Here is an 18554-nt window from a genome sequence, read left to right as displayed (position 1 = left end):
TAAAACCTGCCTTTGAGCTGTTGGCCAGGGTGGTCTAAGAGACTCCTAAAACAATATAGGGCATTGCCGTTGTCCTTGTTCTCCCAGAAGTTGAAGGTAAGCCTTCTTACTGAAGACATCTGGAAATTGGACACAGCACTTGAAAGAATAGAGCTGGACTTGACCCGGAAGCCTCCTTGAGAACTAACTCTCATAGTAGCAGAAGGTGTTGTGCAAGCTGCCAAGAAGTAAGCAATCAATAATCCTACACAGCTGTAAGGCCCGTGAATCACACAAATGACCAGCACAGCCAAATATCCTTAATGGTACAATATGGTACTTCTTATCTTGGAGGTGGTAACCAGCACCTGTCTAGACTTAAGGCCAACTCAATAGGAGGGAATCCATATCTAGTATTGTAAAGCTAGCCAATTGCCAGTGGCTGGGGACATAAAGCCTAGACAAGAGCTTCTACTGGCACTTCCTTAAACAAATGTAATTTCTAATTATATTCTAAATATTTATCTTTATGCCCACAGGTAAGCATAGCTCTCATTACTCACCAAAGAAGCTTTTTAGCAACAGATGGAAACTCCTACAGAGACCCACAACTGATCAAAATGCAGAGAATAAGTGACCATCTACAATGCAACCCTTACACCTAAGGCTCAAGAAACATTGTGGAAAGGGGGTGGAAAGACTGTAAGAGTCGGAGGACCAGAATGTCTGCTGCTAGATAATGTCTTCTAGACATGACAGGGACTCTGCACCCAGGAAATCTCAACAACATGGTTTCCTAAACAAGACCTGCATATGACAACACCAGCTGACATGACAATATGGATGGGGAAATTTCATAAGGTGTCATCTTCAGATGAAGAGCCAGGGTCAATTGATGGATGCTCAAAGAGGGAAAATCAGTTTTGTCCAGGGATGAGCCCCTTGATGCATTATCCAATCCTAAGTGCTCAGCCCCAAATATATTCACATACCAGAAGCACTAAACAGACTCACAGAGACACAGTAAATGTGCTCATTTACTCATAATTACACATCCATATTCCATAAGACACACATATATATATATGTCTACATACACATATATATACAGAGAGAGAGAGAGCAAGAGAGAGAGGAGGAGGAGTGGGGGAACGTCATGAAGAGCTGGAAGGGGAAATGGAAAAGTGGAAATTATGGAAACACAGCACTCATGTAGGAAATGTTTTAAAAATTATAAAAATGACAAGTTTTAATAAATTTAATCATAAATAAAAAACAAAAAATCCTGACTAATGAGCCTCCCTGCAGAACGTTGCACCTCCCCTTAGAACATCCTGCATCTTAAGGAGCTTCCCTCTGAGATGGAAGGTTTTATTTTAGAGGGAATTGCTACACAATAATTCATTCTGAGATAATATATTCATTTATTTATTTATTTTGAGGTTATTGTAAAGGGTATTCTTCCTGATTTTTTTCTTATTATGTTTGTCATTTGTATATAGGAAGGTTATTTGCGGGCTAATCTTGTATCCTGTTACTTTGCTGAATGTGTTTATCAGCTATAGGAGTTTTCTGGTGAGTCTTTGGGGTCTTACAAAGAATCATATTATCTGTAAATAAGGATATTCATGCTTCTTCCTTTTCAATTTGTATCCACTTTATCTCCTTTGCTGATCTTATTACTGTAGCTAAGACCTCAAGTACTGTATGAACAGGAGGGAAGAAAGTGGCCTTATTCTTTATGACACATGAATTAAATTGTTTTCATATACCATAGCAATTGTATTTATTCATAGACACTTAAATTATTTCCACTGTTCCCTTTTGTGAAAAGTGTTATAATTGATGTGCTCATTTGCAATATCTTTGAATGGCACATATCTATGTCAAAAGGTAATTTGCAGCTTTAGCTTTGAAAAATACACTAAAATTCATAACCACAAAAGGTCAGAGTTGTTTTTCTCTTATTAAAAACTTCTATCTTAGCATCCCACAGGTAGACCCCTGAACCAGAAAACAGATAATTAATTATTCACAGCAAAGAAGGCAGCTAACATAGTATCCTGCATTAGTTCTCATGCCTTAAATTTCCACAAGTGACACAATGAAGACACTATTCTTGCAGAGCTTGTACCACAAGAGAGAATCCCTGAAATTGTGAGATCCATCAGTATACAGGAGGCAGTTAGCATATATGCTCTAACGGGGGGGCGGGGGGGATGACAACTCTAAAAGGCAAGCAAATATTTATCTGGGAAAATAAGTATACATAAAATCTCTAAGGCAGTTTTCAAATCTCTGGCTTCCAAGAACTTTGTTATTCAAAGACATTCTTTGCTCAAAATCCCATGCCTTTCAGAAATGTGAGTATTCTTGGAGAATTCTCTTTCAAAAGGACATTATCAAAATAAGTTCTAAGTTGGCATCCCACCAATAAGGTGGAGAGAATGTCCTGAAACATTTAATATAATAACATTATAGGTTTTATTTTAATTGGCCATTCTAAGTTAACATTTTATATCATATTTAATTGTTCTTTCTTACTAATTAAAATATTTTCTTTTTCTTAAACTTTCACTTTAAGGCCTTTGCCCAGTCTTAATGTACGTCATCTGAAAGCACTGTCTTGAGAAAAACATTGATCTTTGAATGCTATGTTCAGGAACATGATCCCAGAGAGCAAGTTTAAGGGATAGAAAAATGTGGAAAATGTCGATATAAAGATGAATTTGCAGACTGCATTTGTGAGAAACGAACACCTTTCCTCTAAGAAGCTTCTCGGGAAGAAAGAACAGGTGTTCTTGTCTGGGCTCCTGAATTCTGGGCTCCTGAATTCCACTGGTCAAGGGTTGCCTTGCTTAGTATGAACGCTTGTACATTTCTGAGTATGAGATGGTTCCTACAGACCACCAGACCTCAGAACAGGAAGAGGGAAACTCGCAGAATGCAGCCGGGGTCAGCCCCCTACATCAGGACTCTAATACTGTCACTCCCCAGTGGCTACTTTATGCTAGGTCAGACCCTAACATGAGACTGAAAGAATGCAAAATGGTGCACAAGGAGAGACACATTGTACCTGGGTACATAATTTGAATTCTCCAGATCTCCCAAATCCAGGATATCACTGAATTCCCCATAAAACAGAACCTTTTTACAGATTCCCCTATTGAGGTAACATCTGTGCCTTACAGATTTCCTCTCTTACTCCAGAACTTCAAGTAGGTCGAATAATTGAAAATCACTAGTACCCACTTCTGAGTTCTTTATTGTATGTTAAGGCTGATATAGCAAAATTTTATAAAGTACATGGATTATAAATAACAGAAATTTGCTTCCATTGTTCTGGAGGCTGGAAATGGAAGATCAAGATCAAGCCCTGAGCAGATTCAGTGTCTGGTGAGGGCTGCATCTCGTAGATGGCACCTCCTCTCTGCATTCTCACAGAGCAGAAAGGTCCTGTGAGTGACCTTATACCTACAAAATCACTAAGTCCGTTTATGAGAATTCCACCAGCATCATCTAATTACCTCCTAAGAATGCCTCTTGCTATCATCACATCAACATGCTACTGGGGGACGACTCAGACACTCAGACTTCGGGAAGCTCTCATTCCACTTCATAGGTAGATAAGAACATTCAGCTCCTATAAGTCTGAATTTCTGGCAAGGATTTCAATAGCTTCAGTGGAGCATTTCCAGAAGGACATCATTATAATAAAAATGTTTCAATATCTTTTCTCTATGACAACAGGCCAATTATTAAAATCCATTAAAACAAACAATTTTTAGATTTCACAAAACAGACACCAATCAGGCTTCACAAATGAGTCTTTAAGGGAAAATTTGCTCCTACTAAGTTTTGTTTTTATGTAGTATACTATTTTATAACAGAAAGCTGCTAAAAACACTACATGGGAACACAGACAATACGATACACACCGGGGCTAAGGAAAACAAGGCAGAGGCCACGGGCCACACCGAGAGCCTCTCAAAGGACTGCTGAATGGACTGGATCTGCTGCTTTAGCTGAGAGCCTTCTTTCATGGTGACAGAACAGGTAATGACAAGCCTGGAGACCCCACAGGCCCATCCCAGGGCCTGCTTAGAGTGCACAGACACATAGGGAACATTCTCGTCTTGGCACAGCAGCTGGAGGTGCAGGATGTTGCCCAAGGGCTCAGCATCTGCCACCATCACGATGAACTCAGAGATGCCTCTGTTGAGGGTTTTGCCAAGGCCTAATCCCTTGCAGATGCCCACCTCACCAAGAAATTACTGGACCTTGTTCAGCAGTCGTGTAACTACAAGCAGCTTCGGAAAGGCACTCCAAGTTTTATAAACTGACTTCAAGAGGATGCAGTGCAAATATGCAATTGTCATCGACAAACAAGTGCCTTTAGAATGAAACTCTGCCTTTGCCCAGGTTCTGTAAAAACTCAGCTGTTAGGCATCACCAATTACAGTAAAGCCCAAACAAAACTGGCAATATACTTGGAAAAGCAGAATGAGGTTAAACTTGGAACTGGTTAATCTTTTAATTACTTTCTTTTGTTTTGACCCTGAGAAGCCTTTAAACATTAAATCCAAGAATTTACCTCACAAAATAGATTATCTGGGCCTGAATTCAAGCGATGAAGTCCCCCCCCCCACCCAGATCCCCGTCGAAACATGCTTTTTTTAATATTTTATTATTTTTTTAAATGTTATTATTATTTTTATTTTATGTGTATGCGTGTATTGCCTGCTTGTAGGTTAAGTGAATCCATGCTATGCAATGTCCGTGGAGGACAGAAGAGGCTGTGGATCCCCTGGGACTGGAGTTACAGACAGTTGTTAGCTGCCATGTGGGTGCTGAGATTTGATCCCAGTTCTTCTGCAAGAAAAACCAGTGTTCTTAACCACTAAGCCATATTATTTTTATTGTATGTGCATGCGTGTATTGCCTGCATGTATGTAAGTGAACCCGTGTCGTGCAATTCCCGCAGAGGACGGAAGAGGCTGTCAGGTCCCCTGGAATTGGAGTTAGGGACAGTTGTTAGCTGCCGTGTGGGTGCTGGGATTCAAACCTGGGTCTTCTGCAAGAACAGCCAGTGTTCTTAACCGCTGATCCATCTCTCCAGTTCCCTGGAAACATGCTTTTTTTTTTTTTTTTTTTTTTTTAACAGAACTAGAATCAGCAGAGATTAGCCAGTCTCAGTTAGGAGCATGATAGTTAAGAAATTCTTTGATTAGGTTCCGTCTCCGCTCTTGGGCTCTTTCTCCTTACCTGGACATTTGGAAAGTAGCTTATGGGTCTAAACGAACATCCTGACATTTTATTGCAAATATGATATTTACCTACAACCTAAGCAAAAAGGCCTCTGAAGCTTTAATGCACGTTCCAAGGGCAAATTTTTTAAGAGAAGGAAAGTCCCACATTTTCCTTTCCTGACCATGAATACACAGCTTCATTTTCCCGGAGCTTACTTCTTCAGTTTTTGCTGTTTCCTTCCTACAGCTAAAACAGAAGGTTAATCCAATCCCTACAGTTAAACCAGAAGAAGGGTGTTCCAGAAGAGAGCTGAACTTCCACTTCTAATTCAATAGCAGCATCATTTTCTTACAGGTTGCTGACCCTTCCACACCCACATGCAAAGCTTCCTACCTAAGCTACATTGGAAAAGAGCAACATTTACAAAACATTCAAGCAAAGAAACACATGAATGGGTTATTCCTCATTGCTGTTGCCATCAGTGCGCAGGTACAGATTATGTTTTTATTTGTTCATTTATGTCATGATGGAAACAACTGGGCATATGGCAGTTATTGAATATAAGGTCTTTTTATTTAAGTGTCATCAAATTTAAACTACTTAAAATGAAGCCTGTTGTCACTTGCAATGGCATGTCAATGGCTTTTTGGCTTTTTTAACCTATTTTTACATATTTGGCTGGTCAGCTTCTCTTATAGACAACTAAGTCTATACCCAACCATTTTCCTTAATTTAAAATGCTCTCACACCCAGGTTTATTACATGATATCCTTAATTGCCACAGGCCAAATACTGGACAGCTAGGGACTGTCCTTCTAGCTAGGAGCCAACTAAAATTATTCAAATTAGCTAATCTATAGCCAGCCTCAGAAATTTAGTTATTTTGACCCTGCTCGTCCCACAACTACCCTACTGTTCCAGATTGCCATCCCCTTCTGTGGCCTGCCTGACGACTTTCTCACCTTCTAGAAATGTACTCAAGAGCACTGCCTTTCATCTGCCCGGTGAAAGCATTAGTGTGTAGTTTCCTGGCACCAGAGGAAACCCTAAATATGGTACATCTCTGCAGTCACATACAATCAGAAACACATGTGTACCTTTGCCCAGCACATCATGATGCCCAAACTTCATTTCATAAGAAAAAGTCACACCGTATGCCCATTTTACCTGAAACACTATCAATAAGGGTACCAAGTAAGTTGCGCCATCGGACCTAAAATGGCTACTGCATGTGCAGCTACAAAGCCCACGCCATTACTCCTTCCAGGAACAGTTTCTCCTGCTCTGAAGCCCTTTGGCAAATATCCTCTACATTACACAGAGTATCTGACACAGCAGGCGGAGATCTTCCCACTTCCCCTGGAACTTGCCATTTTTCCACACACTAACTTCTGTTCTGACAGAGAACCATTCGGAATAAGTACTTTTAAAAGGCAACCTCCTATAATAAAATGTATTAGCTCATTTCTGCCTTTGGATGCCAGCCATACATAAAACATGAAATGACACCCTGCAAAATCCCCTAGTGGGGCTGGCAGCCTGTGTGTCTCACCATATGAGACAAGATCAAATCGCATTCCTCAGGACCACAGAGACCAAACACTGCAGAGCCAAGTGTAGAAGCCACAGATAATGTATTCTCCTCAAACTTTCCTCTCCTAAATACCTCCACAGGAAAAACAGATGAACATTTCCACAAAACATTTTCTCTTACAAAGTTCCCACCATCCCACTGAAAATTTCTTCATGACTAGTATGTAAATATTAGGGAACAGAAGTGCTCCATTAACTTATCACTGTTTACATTTTTAAAACAACAGTGCTTTGTCCTGGGGATGGCAGTTTGGTCTTGTCTTCATATGGTGAGACACACAGGCTGCCAGGCCCACTTAGGGGTTTTACACGGTGCCATTTCATGTTTTAAAACTCAAAATATACCTGAAATACAGCCACTCTCATATCAACCATCTTTCCGTACAACACTTTCTCTATGTACAAAAATTTCTATAAATACTTTCCTAGGTTCAGTTATACCAGTTCTGTCCAGAATCTAAAACCTTCCAGCTTTAGAGTAAAGACCTTTGGAGAATTCCTATATAAAATATTTACCATTGTGTCTTATTCTATTATTCTTAAGAAAAGATCATTGTTCTGACCAGGGGAAAAAGTTTTTAAAACTAATCAATATCAAGATACAAACACTAGATTTCCCAAGTTTGGAGTAACTGAGGTGGGGTGTTAATGTTCTTTCTGTGTAAGGTAAGAATCTCATTAAAACAAAACCACGGTGCAGATGTAGAAGTGAGTGTTCAGAGGAGAAAGATACGTATTTCCTTTGAAAAGTTTTTAGAACATGAATCTATAGGAAAAATATGGCAAGTTTCTATAGAAAAGATGTGTTGGAAATAGCTGGCTGTTCACCAAAGGACTGAGCAAGGCTCTCCTCCCTGTTGGAACTGTGTGGCAGTTGCCTACACAGGGGCTGATCTAGCCAGTCATCATGCCCTGAGCACGGCTGCGGTTAACAGTTTCGCTATGAACTGGAACAAAAACTATGAGTTGGACTTTCAGATCACTAGCTTAAGTGGACTGTGTTGACACTGTCTCTGCTCTTTCACTAGCTGAGGGGCCTTGACTATGGCAATGCCACTGTGCACCCGATTCCTAAATACTTCCCTAGAAACAAGCCAGCTGCCAACCTGGAGCACTTACCTTGGATCAAGGGAGACAGGAATAAGTCTGTCTCTTGGCCACTGCATTTTAAATGTTCTTTGCTGAAGCAGCTTAGTTGACCATAAATTCAAACACACATACACACACATGCACACACACACACACACACACACACACACACACGCACTGGGAACCAACTGGGAAAAACAAACATAAAATAATCCTGGAGGATGTGAATATTGTAAAACATTACTTTGGAAGTTGGCAAAAAAAAAAAAAATGGGAGGTAATTTGGAAGTTGGAAAAAAAAAAAAAAAATGGGAGGTAAAAAAAAATGGGAGGTAAAAGTTCTCAACTATGCCCAGGAGTGGTGGCACAGCTCTTTAATGCCAGCACTCTGGAGTCAGACTCTATGGCCCAGAAAGCAGAAGCTATGCCATATATGGTTATTGTTTATCTTTCACCCAGAAAGCAATCTTAGAGGCACAAGCAGGTGAGGCACATTAGCCTTGTGCTACAGAGGAGGCAATGTGACTAAGCAGTCCGTACTCACCACAGTAACAGAGCTAGGAGAAGCCAGGACTCTTTCCTCCTAACAGAACACCTTACAAAATTTGCAACATGATGATGTGGCACCCACCTTGCACACCTAATTGTGCAGTATGAGCTTCCAGTCTTATGGTTAATAAAAATGAAATAGCTCTTAATATTTACTTAATTACTTTCCCTGACTTGGTCTAGACCACTGAGTGATCAAATTTTAACTTAATATAGCTCTCTAGGGCCGAGCATGATGGCACAGACCTTTAATCCCAGCACTTAGGAGGCAGCGGCAGGCAGATCTCTGTGAGTTAGAGGCCACCCTGGTCTATATAATGAACTCCAGACCAGCTGGGCTACAGAGAGACCCTGTCTTTAAAAAAATAGCTCTATATGAAAATACAGTTGACTATAGTGAAATTGAATCTCGAAACAAAACCCAATGTAGCACAGTTGAAGGACAGTATAATTCAGTGATTAGGCGTTGTTTGGGCAGAGTTAAGGAGGAAGATATGGCCCTGAGTGAGCAAATCATAGATAAGAGAAATGTCTTCAAGTTACCTGTGCCTTCCTCTAACTAAATGCAGTCCCCTGGAGCATGCTATCCATAACTGTTTTCTTACCCTTCCATTCCAGGTAAAAGATTATTGCCTCTGACATCTGCGAGGAAAGGAAAAGTCTGACACTTCTATAGTGGGCAATTAAAAGTGAACAGTACGGCCTGGAGAGATGGCTCAGTGGCTAAGAACACTGGTTGTTCTTGCAGAAGACCCAGGTTCAAATCCCAACACCCACATGGCAGCTAGAAACTGTCTATATCTCCAGTCCCAGGGGATCCGGCAGCCTCTTCTGTCCTCCACCGGCATTGCATGACATTGGTGCACTTACCTACACACAGGCAATACACACATACACATAAAGATAATAAATAAAATATTTAAAAGTGAATAGTAAATGAAAATGAAGCCTTAAAATACATTATTCGAGGGAAGTGTACTTACTATTACAGAACCTGTGGCACATCCAAGCAGGTGCTACCAGCATCAAGTACATCCCAAAATGCCTCAAAGACTTGATCTTTTAATCTAAGAAAAAAGAAAAAGTATATGAATGGGATTAAAAAAAATAAAAGTAGGGCTGGACAGATAGCTCATCAGTTAAGAACACTGGCTATTCTTGCAGAAGACCTGGGTTCGATTCTCAGCACCCACATGGTGGCTTAACTACCATCCATAACTCCAATTGTAGGGGATCCAATGCCCTCTTCTAATCTCCATGGACATTTTATAACATGGGTGCACTTACATACAGGCAGGCAATACATTCATACATATAAAAAATAAAAATAAATAAATTTTTTTTGAAAAAAAAGTAAAATGCATATATATATTTACTTATATGTACACACTTGTGTTTGTACACATACATATACACATGTCAAGTGTAAGCATACTCAAAATGAAAGTGAGAGTAAGTAGGAGATATATGGGAAGGAACAGAAATATTTTTTCCCAAATAAAGTAAGCTTCATGAGAAAAGCTAAAAGAAAAAATTGTCTAGATTATTAAGAGCTATCTCTGGCCACAAGTGAAGAACCAGGGGGCACAGCTGGTGAGATGGTGAACCAGGCAAGTAGAAGGCCACCCTCAATACTTCACGCATGCTATAATTGAACAAAAGAAAATCAACATAAGTTGCCAAGGTGAGTCTGGGGAGATGATGGCTCAGCAGGTAAAGTGCTTGCTGCACATAACATGAGGACCTGAGTTGAGATTCCCCAACACACAAATAAGAAGCTAGGCATGGGGCTGGAGGGATGGCTCAGCAGTTAAAAACATTGACTGCTCTTGCAGAGGACCCAGATTCCAGCATCTACATGACAGCTAACAACCATCCTTAACTACAGTTCCAGGGGATTCAACACCCTCTTCTGACCTCCATAAGCATTGCATGACATGGGTGCACTTACATACATGCAGGCAATACACTCATACACATAAAATAAAAAATAAATTTAAAATAATTTTTTTTTAAAGCTAGACATGGTGGCACACATGTATAATCCCAGCCCTTGGGATTGAAGATGGGCAGATCACTGAAACTCACTGGCCACCCAAGATAGTCAAATCTTTTGTTCCAGGTTCAGTGAAAAAACCCTGTCTCAAAAAATAAAGTGGAAGGCCAGAGAGATGGTTCAGCAGGAAAAAATTCTTGCAGCACAAGCCTGGTGACCCGAATTCAAACCCTGGAACCACTCCCCACCCTGCCACACACTAATAATATGTTAAATAAAAAATTTAAAAATAATAAACAATGGAAGACACCCTACATCAGCTTCTGGCCTCCACACAAACACGTACGTGCACCCACACATGCATATGCACACACAAATATACACATATACGCATACCACAAACAACAAAAAGCATACTTCCCAAGGGAGTAGGTAGTAAAAATATTACTTGGGAAGGACACATAGCTTACTGGTAGAGTGCTTGCTTACCACGTATGAGGCCCTAGCTTCAAATGTAGCATCACAAAATACAAAAATAAAAACAGTTCTGGGGGGATTTTTTTTCCAGCTGTGAATAAGGATTGCAATGTCTGAGTTAGAGATGTTGAGACTCGACTCAATACAGAGAGTTAATTGGAAATCTGAAATGCCTACAGGAAACCAATTGTGCATGTGGAAAAAAAGAGAGACTCATGAATTACTCCAGAAGAAAACCCAGAAGGTCTTGACATATAATCATATTTCTGTGCCAGAAAGGAATAAATAGTAAAAATAGCTCTCATGTAATGAGACTGGAGAATGTATTTGCATTGCTATAGTATCAAAAGCAAACAGACATTGGCTTTTCTCCTGATCTTTTTATAGAAAAATTGAAACATGAATGGTCACAGATAATTTTCCACCATAATTTTCTTTTTCTTGTGCAGAATAAAATAGAGCCAGAACATTTCTGTTTTAGTCAATCCACATCATTTTATTGCACATACACAGTGACAGAGACAGAGACATAGAGTGAGATCACCAAGCAGCATATTTTCAAAACTGATACACAAATAGCTAGCAAGACTTTATGTTGTGTGAAGGTAACTTATCTTTCTCATCACCAACTTCCATTACTCAAAATTCCAAAGCATAGTAAACTCGAATCAATACAAATGATTTGTTGCTTCCTGAATACTTTGTCATGTGTCCATGCCTAACACGGAATTCTAGATGATGGACTCTCTATCAAATATTCATCCTTCTCCTTCACCTGGAAAATACCTGGTCATCTTCAAAACCCAGAATACTGATTCTTCCTCTGTGGTATATGCTGTGACACCTCATCCATTCTTCAACAAGCTTTCTTGGTACCACTAAGCAGGCTAAAGATTTCTCAGTGCACAAAAATAAAATGCTTCTGACTCTCAAAGAACTCAAACACCAATACAAAGGCAAACACGCAAGCAATTTATAAAAGGAGATATTTTATACTAAAGGTAGAGCTGTGCAAGATCAAATAGACAACACAAAGAAAAGATTATCCAAGTCTTTGTGAAAGGCAATAGAGATTTACTGTAAAGCTTGCACATACTCAGAACTGTTAGGATATTTCAAGACTCATATGTGTGCTGTCACTTCAAGTCATCTAATAGGCAGGTCCCATGGTAGAATACAAGAAATACTGGGGGTAAATTTATGAAACATAAGAAGGAGCAGTTGACAGAGAGCCTCCAACCCATGACAGAAGTCTGACACTGAGAGCAGAGATGGAAGGGGGGCATTGGAAAGAAAAGCTTCACACAGCACAGCAGCACCAAGAAAGTCTGAGCCAGGCAAATGAGAACCCAACACAAAGACTACCTGTGGAGAAATCCTGCTTTGGGTAAAAATGATCAAGCCTAGTGCCTTCACAATGCTCAGTAATTGGCTGGGAGTGATTTAGGGAGATATCGAGAGTAGTTGGGGAACGGCAGAGGGCAAGAGGTTCTCCATTGAAGGAAGCTTAGAATGCACCTGTATGGCCTCTCAAAGTACAGACCAAGCCATACTGTGTTTATATTTCCAGAACTTTCCACAGCACCTGAAATTCAGTAAATACACTCCAATGTGTGAAGAAACGACATTAAGTACATTTAAGTACAGTGTTGTAAGCTGGACATTACAAAATGTATGCAAATACAAAATGTATAAAAACTTATTATTGATCTGGTTATATCACTCTTATGAAAACCAGCATGTTAAATAACAAAACCTGAGTAAGAAAAGAAAAGGTGCAAACAGAAATTGCTACTAGTATATAAAATCTCACATAGAATGGTCCTAGTAGCAATTAGAAAAGCCTGACAAATTCCAGATCCCCAAAGACATCTGGATAATAGATTCTTATTAATATCCACAGAAATCAGCTTAGGAATGTGTTTGGCCCATGATGGAATAGTTTCAGAGGCTGTAAATGGTAGATAAACTGCTTAGGGTTAAGCATACTGGGTGTGCAGTACTCTATGCTTTTGCGATCACTTTTTATATTGTGCAACTCAGAAATAATGTGAGATGCAAGCTTCATTCCATCACGATTACCACATGTAACTGTCACACACTGGCAAGTCCTATGTGCTCCGAGGGTTCCATAAGCTTCTGCTTCCAATTGTCATTAAACATCCTGCAACTTTTCTGTTGTATGTTCTGATGAAGAAGACTTCCTTGTTTTATTTTAAACAAGCGTCATTTGATTTAGCCAAGCAATGCCGTTTTAAGAGTTCTTTTAGCAATCTAAGCCTATTACTAACACGTTCATATACTGGATGCACAAACCGATGATAGCCATGGGGTTGATGCAAGAAATCTGGAACCCACACCCCATTTCTGAGGGGAGGGAAGTTCAAGGACAATAGGGGTGGGAAAATCAAAGAGTAATGCCTGATTGCTCTGCTGACCTTCCATAGTTAAGATGACTCAGACATTAACACAAGTTGAGAAGAGGTAATGTTTCCACGGAGAATTAGCCCTCAATGGTCTAACGACTTGGGTAAATTTAACTAAAAATTAAAATTCCCCACTGCCCTAGTAATTCCTGGACATTGTAACAAGGAATCCTCTAAAACTTGAGGAATGACTGGAAACTGAGGTAAGACAGCAAAGATTACAAGCACTCTAAACATTTGTGCTATGTTAAGATGATGGACTGGGGTGGCAACAATACTTGAAAAAGAAGTTAAGTTTAAACTTACTTCTTAGAGGAATAAAAAAAAGGTGGCCATAACAGATGAGTATTGTGACAAAAAAGAGACCTCTTCCAACTGGTGTTTGAGACGTTAAGAAGACACATTGAAGAAAGGACAATCTTCCATAAATGGTACTGGAGGAGATGGACAGCAGCAGGAAAATGGATGGAGCTGGACTTATCTCAGAGACAAAAGTCATCTCAATGTGTACCAAATGCTTAAATTAAGACTGAAGTTATGAAACCACTACAGAAAGCACTGCAGGACATTGAATGAGCATGGATTATTTTTCAGACAAGATCTTCAAAGGGAGAGAAATAATGGAAGAAGTAGATAAAATAGAGCTGAAGAAAAGCCTACAGGCTGAAAGAGAGTATTTGCAAACAGTAGGTTCCTATCCAGACTGTGTAAGAACCCGAACAACTCAACTGCACAAAAACATGATTTTTAATGTACTTTTTATTTCTTCTTCGAGAATTTCACACATGTACACAGTACACAGTGTGCTCAAATAATGTCCATCTACTCACCCCTAGCTTCCCCTCTCCAGCTCCCCCCACACACACACACACGCACTGCATCTCCCTCCCAACTTCATGTTCTTTTCTTTAATCACTAAGTCTAATTAGTGATTTTAGTATGTGCGTGGTTGTGGGGTCATTAACTGCAGCACAAGCAACCTACCAGGGACCACAATACAGAAGAAAACTGACTCTCCCTCCCAGCACCCAACAATTGCCCCATACCTCCTCTGCTAGAGGCAAAACAGGCTTTCATGAACCCCTCCCCCATCCATGCTGGAATTTTGACTGACTTAATCCAGTGCAGGTCTTGTACAGGTTAACTACTACCACTGTGGGTTCATGTGTGCAATGGCCCTGATGTGTCCTGAAAGCACTATTTCACAGCAGTCCTCCCCAACCTCTGGCTCTTACAACCTTTCTGCCTCTCATCTGCAATGGATCCTCAGCCTTGGGAGTAGGGGTGTGGCATAGATGTCCTATTTAGAGCTGAAGCTTCACAGTTTCTTAGTCTCTGTATTTTGACCAGTTGTGAAACTTTATAATTGCCACCACTGCAAAAATCACTTCTCTAATGAGGGTTAAGAACTGCATGCTGGGGCTGGAAAGATGGCTCAGCGGTTAAGAACACTGGTCGTTCTTGCAGAAGACCCGGGTTTGAATCCCAGCACCCACATGGCAGCTAGCAACTGTCAGTAACTCCAGTCCCAGGGGATCCAACAGCTGCATGGCCTTTGAACTTCTAAACATTCTCCCTGGTCCAGCTTGTTCCCTTCCTTGGAAGTATTTTCTTTCTTAATAAATTCTCTCTTTTTTTATCTGGCTGCTAAGAAAATCAGTTCTTTATACTCCTGTCCCATAAAATCCCCTCCCAGGGACAGTTCCTGACAACAGTTTTCTTATATGGAGTTCACTACACATATATACATAGAACTAGTTGTATATATAAAATTCCCTCTTTTAAAAGCACAAACAGCATACTTTATACATTGCTAAAAAATAATAATAAATAAAATTTAAAAATTAGAAAGAACTGCATGCTCTGTCGGTAAAAAGAAAGATGTTCAGAAGGGAGCTTGAGTCCATCTATAGAAGCTATTGTACAACTTCCTACACGGCTTTATTAATTTGTATTCTCAGCAACAGTTTATTTTTCTCAATATCCTGCCCAGAATCTATCTTTAGTCTCCTGATAACAGTCAGTTTTACTGAGATGATGTGCTATCTCATGTGGTTTTTATGTGCATTCCCTTGAATTTTCTTTATATACCTGTTAATCATTTTGGGTCTTTCTTTTAAAATAAATAAGAAAGAAACAATGTCGATCATAAGAACAGTCCTGGGGGAGGGGAGTGGGGGCTGTCTCTGAAAAAGAATAATAAGAAGATTCACAGAATAGATATCCTGAGATATTTTGAGAAAGGAAGAAACTTAAAACTTAGAACTATCCCACAGTCTTTATGAATGGCCTTCACTGGTCAGTCTACCACCTCAAACATAAAGTGTGCCTAACAATCTTATGCTTCACCTCAATTTTTCATGTAAATGGTTTTGCTTGAGTTCAACTTTGTGTCTGGTGCTTTGTCTCTATACTGTATTTGTGTTAGAAGGAGAAAAATATGCTTAAGCAATTGAAATTGAGAGGCTAGAGTTATAGCGATGAAAGGAAAATATCATCATGCAATTGAGGGAATTACCACTGACAGTTAACAAAACCATAGGAGCAAAGGTCCTGTTTCAACAAAAATAAACAGTACAAGACGGAAGGAAACATTTATTCTCATTGTCACATCACTGTAGACCTGACCCGTATTTTACACAGGCAAGTCAAAATCTCCCACGCTGTGCTGGCTGGCACAGATGCTGAGAAAAGGAAGGCTGGGAGGGGGAAAGCAGACATGATAACGACTGTTCCACTCAGGTCTGTTTTCCTTCTATCAGCTTCCCACAGGCTTTGAAACTGGAAAGCTCATGCTGTTTCTCACCCCCTGGAGCGACTGCTCTAGCTGAGGCTGCCAGTCAAGAGCCTAGGAGAGGAACTTTAATAGAGTATGGAATTAAATAGAGAGAGAGAGAGAGAGAGAGAGAGAGAGAGAGAGAGAGAGAGAGAGAGAGAACTTGAAAGACCACTACCCGAGGCTGATGAAAAGAGAATACGGTTCTCCTGCCAAAGAGAAGGTGACCGTGTGTTTCTGGAGCCACCCGACCTCCCTAGGACCAAACAGCATAACACTAGACACCAGTGCTGGGGTGACTATGTCCCTGGCAGGACAAGTCTGGCACTTGACCTGGGGCTTGTTCCTGGAGATGCAGTGTAAAACCTCCTTTCCCAGCTATTCTGCAGATTGTACAAGCATTTAAACCCTCTGTTACATTCCTTTCTGAAAGCTTCCGGGTCCTGAAATTGAACTCTGAATGATATGTAAGGTCAGAAGTCAGCAAACTACAGTCATAAGCCCATCTGACTTTCCAGCCATGTGACTTTTGTGGCATGGGAGCTAAGAATAATTTGCAAATGGTTGCATTTTAAGTGATTATATGAGTTAGGGCTGCCAGAGTTCTGGGTACAAGATGTCAAGTTAAAGCTGAATGCCAACAACAAATAATTTGTAAATATAGGCATGTCTCAAATACTATATAGGACAAATGTAGTAAATGGTGCTTCGTCAGCCAACTGTAATATAAATATTCTTTTTACATACCCATTTTGCCACTGGGACTGCAAAGACTGAAATATTTACTTGCCAGGGCATGGTGGCACATGCCTTTAATCCCAGCACTGTGGAGTCAGAAGCAGGCAGATTTCTGTGAGTTCAAGGCCAGCCTGGTCTACATAGTGAGTTCCAAAACAGATGGGGCTACAGGGAGACCCTGTCTCAAAAAGACCAAAAATAATAAATTAATTAATTTAATTAAATATTTACTATAAAAATTATTCGTTCATGTTTTCCAAGTAGCAGGTTGGTTACTCATATGACCTTAGAGCATGAACAAGTCTCACATAAGCTCAAGTCAGACAAAATCCCAGCATAGATGTGGGAAGGGGTGGGTAAGAAACCCCAGCCCTACCTGAGGAAGACTGGTGACTGATGGCTGCTGGGAGGTGGGGGGAGTCAATTAAAGGTTAACCAAGCTCCAGTGCATGAACACACACACACACCCAGGGACATTTGGGACACAAATTTGACTCTATAGGCATGGATTAGATGGGGGAGGAGGGAGAGAGAGAGAGAGAGAGAGAGAGAGAGAGAGAGAGAGAGAGAGAGAATAAAGCATATGAAATCAGATGAGGGTAGCAACAGGGTGCAGATAGGGGAAAGGATCTAAATACCATCAAAAATATATTATCTAAAATTCACAAAATAATAAAAATTATTTTAAAAAGGAAAAAGACTTCTTGATAACACCTTTAGCAAATGACCTCTCTGCAGACACAACCCAATGGTCTTGGGCTGTTAAACCCATCCCCTCAATTCAAGCATCTACTAATGAACATCTCCTACATGGGATACCCTGAGGAGAATGCAGGCCATGCGTTCCTAGTGCTTTCATCTGTGGTGTCAGAGCAGCTAAGGAAGACCCCTTGGTAAAGGGAAGTTGCACCTTCCTAGAGAACTGGAGAGGAACAGCTTCAGAAACAGAAATCAGTGACAGAAATCACAGTCCAAAGAAAAAGAGAAGAAGCATTCCTCTGTAAGAAGGTAGCAGGTTTTGAATCTGAGGGAACCAGGAGTAAAGATAGTAAGGGGTTAAATTACTGTCAGCCCCCAGCCCACTCTTCATTATCTGCCATGGGACACTGCCTTTGAACTCTGCAAATCACATTTCTGTTCCTGGCTCTTTCCCTCCTGTTGCTGTTTAGATGGACCTCCCTCCCACCATGGGGTCAGGGGATGAGTAGGCGCCGAGTCACAGACACCGTGAAACAAACTGGGCCATCTGCCAGTAAGCTCGTTTATTGTGAACAAAGGGCTGCCTTATATACCTGCTCCCCAGTCCCCATTGGTTCCCAGTGTCCCAGTGTCCAGTTGTCATTCTCCCATTGGTGCTGTGACCTCGTTGTCAGTCTCTAGGTCGCCAGGCAGATTTTGGGTTGGCTATTTCAGTGGTTGAGACCAGGAACTACCTCGCTCATGCACCATTTGTCAGGCCGGCCTTCTTCCTACAATCCACCCTTTTTTGTTTTAACATGGGCATCCTCTGGAGAGGCAGCGTCTAACTGTCCTCTTATATGAGTGACACCCTAGAAGCTGCATCTGTCTTAGGTTGTCCTCCACACATGTAGGCCTTACCCATCATTGGAGCGTGCATCTAGCCCCATGCCCGTCCTGTCTTAGGTTGGGCTACCGTGGGAGGATCTTACCCATCATTGAT

Source organism: Nannospalax galili, unplaced genomic scaffold (genome assembly GCF_000622305.1).
Source record: "Nannospalax galili isolate Female #2095 unplaced genomic scaffold, S.galili_v1.0 scaffold1601, whole genome shotgun sequence".
Lineage (NCBI taxonomy): Eukaryota > Metazoa > Chordata > Mammalia > Rodentia > Spalacidae > Nannospalax > Nannospalax galili.
Note: the sequence above shows the minus strand (reverse complement) of the source record.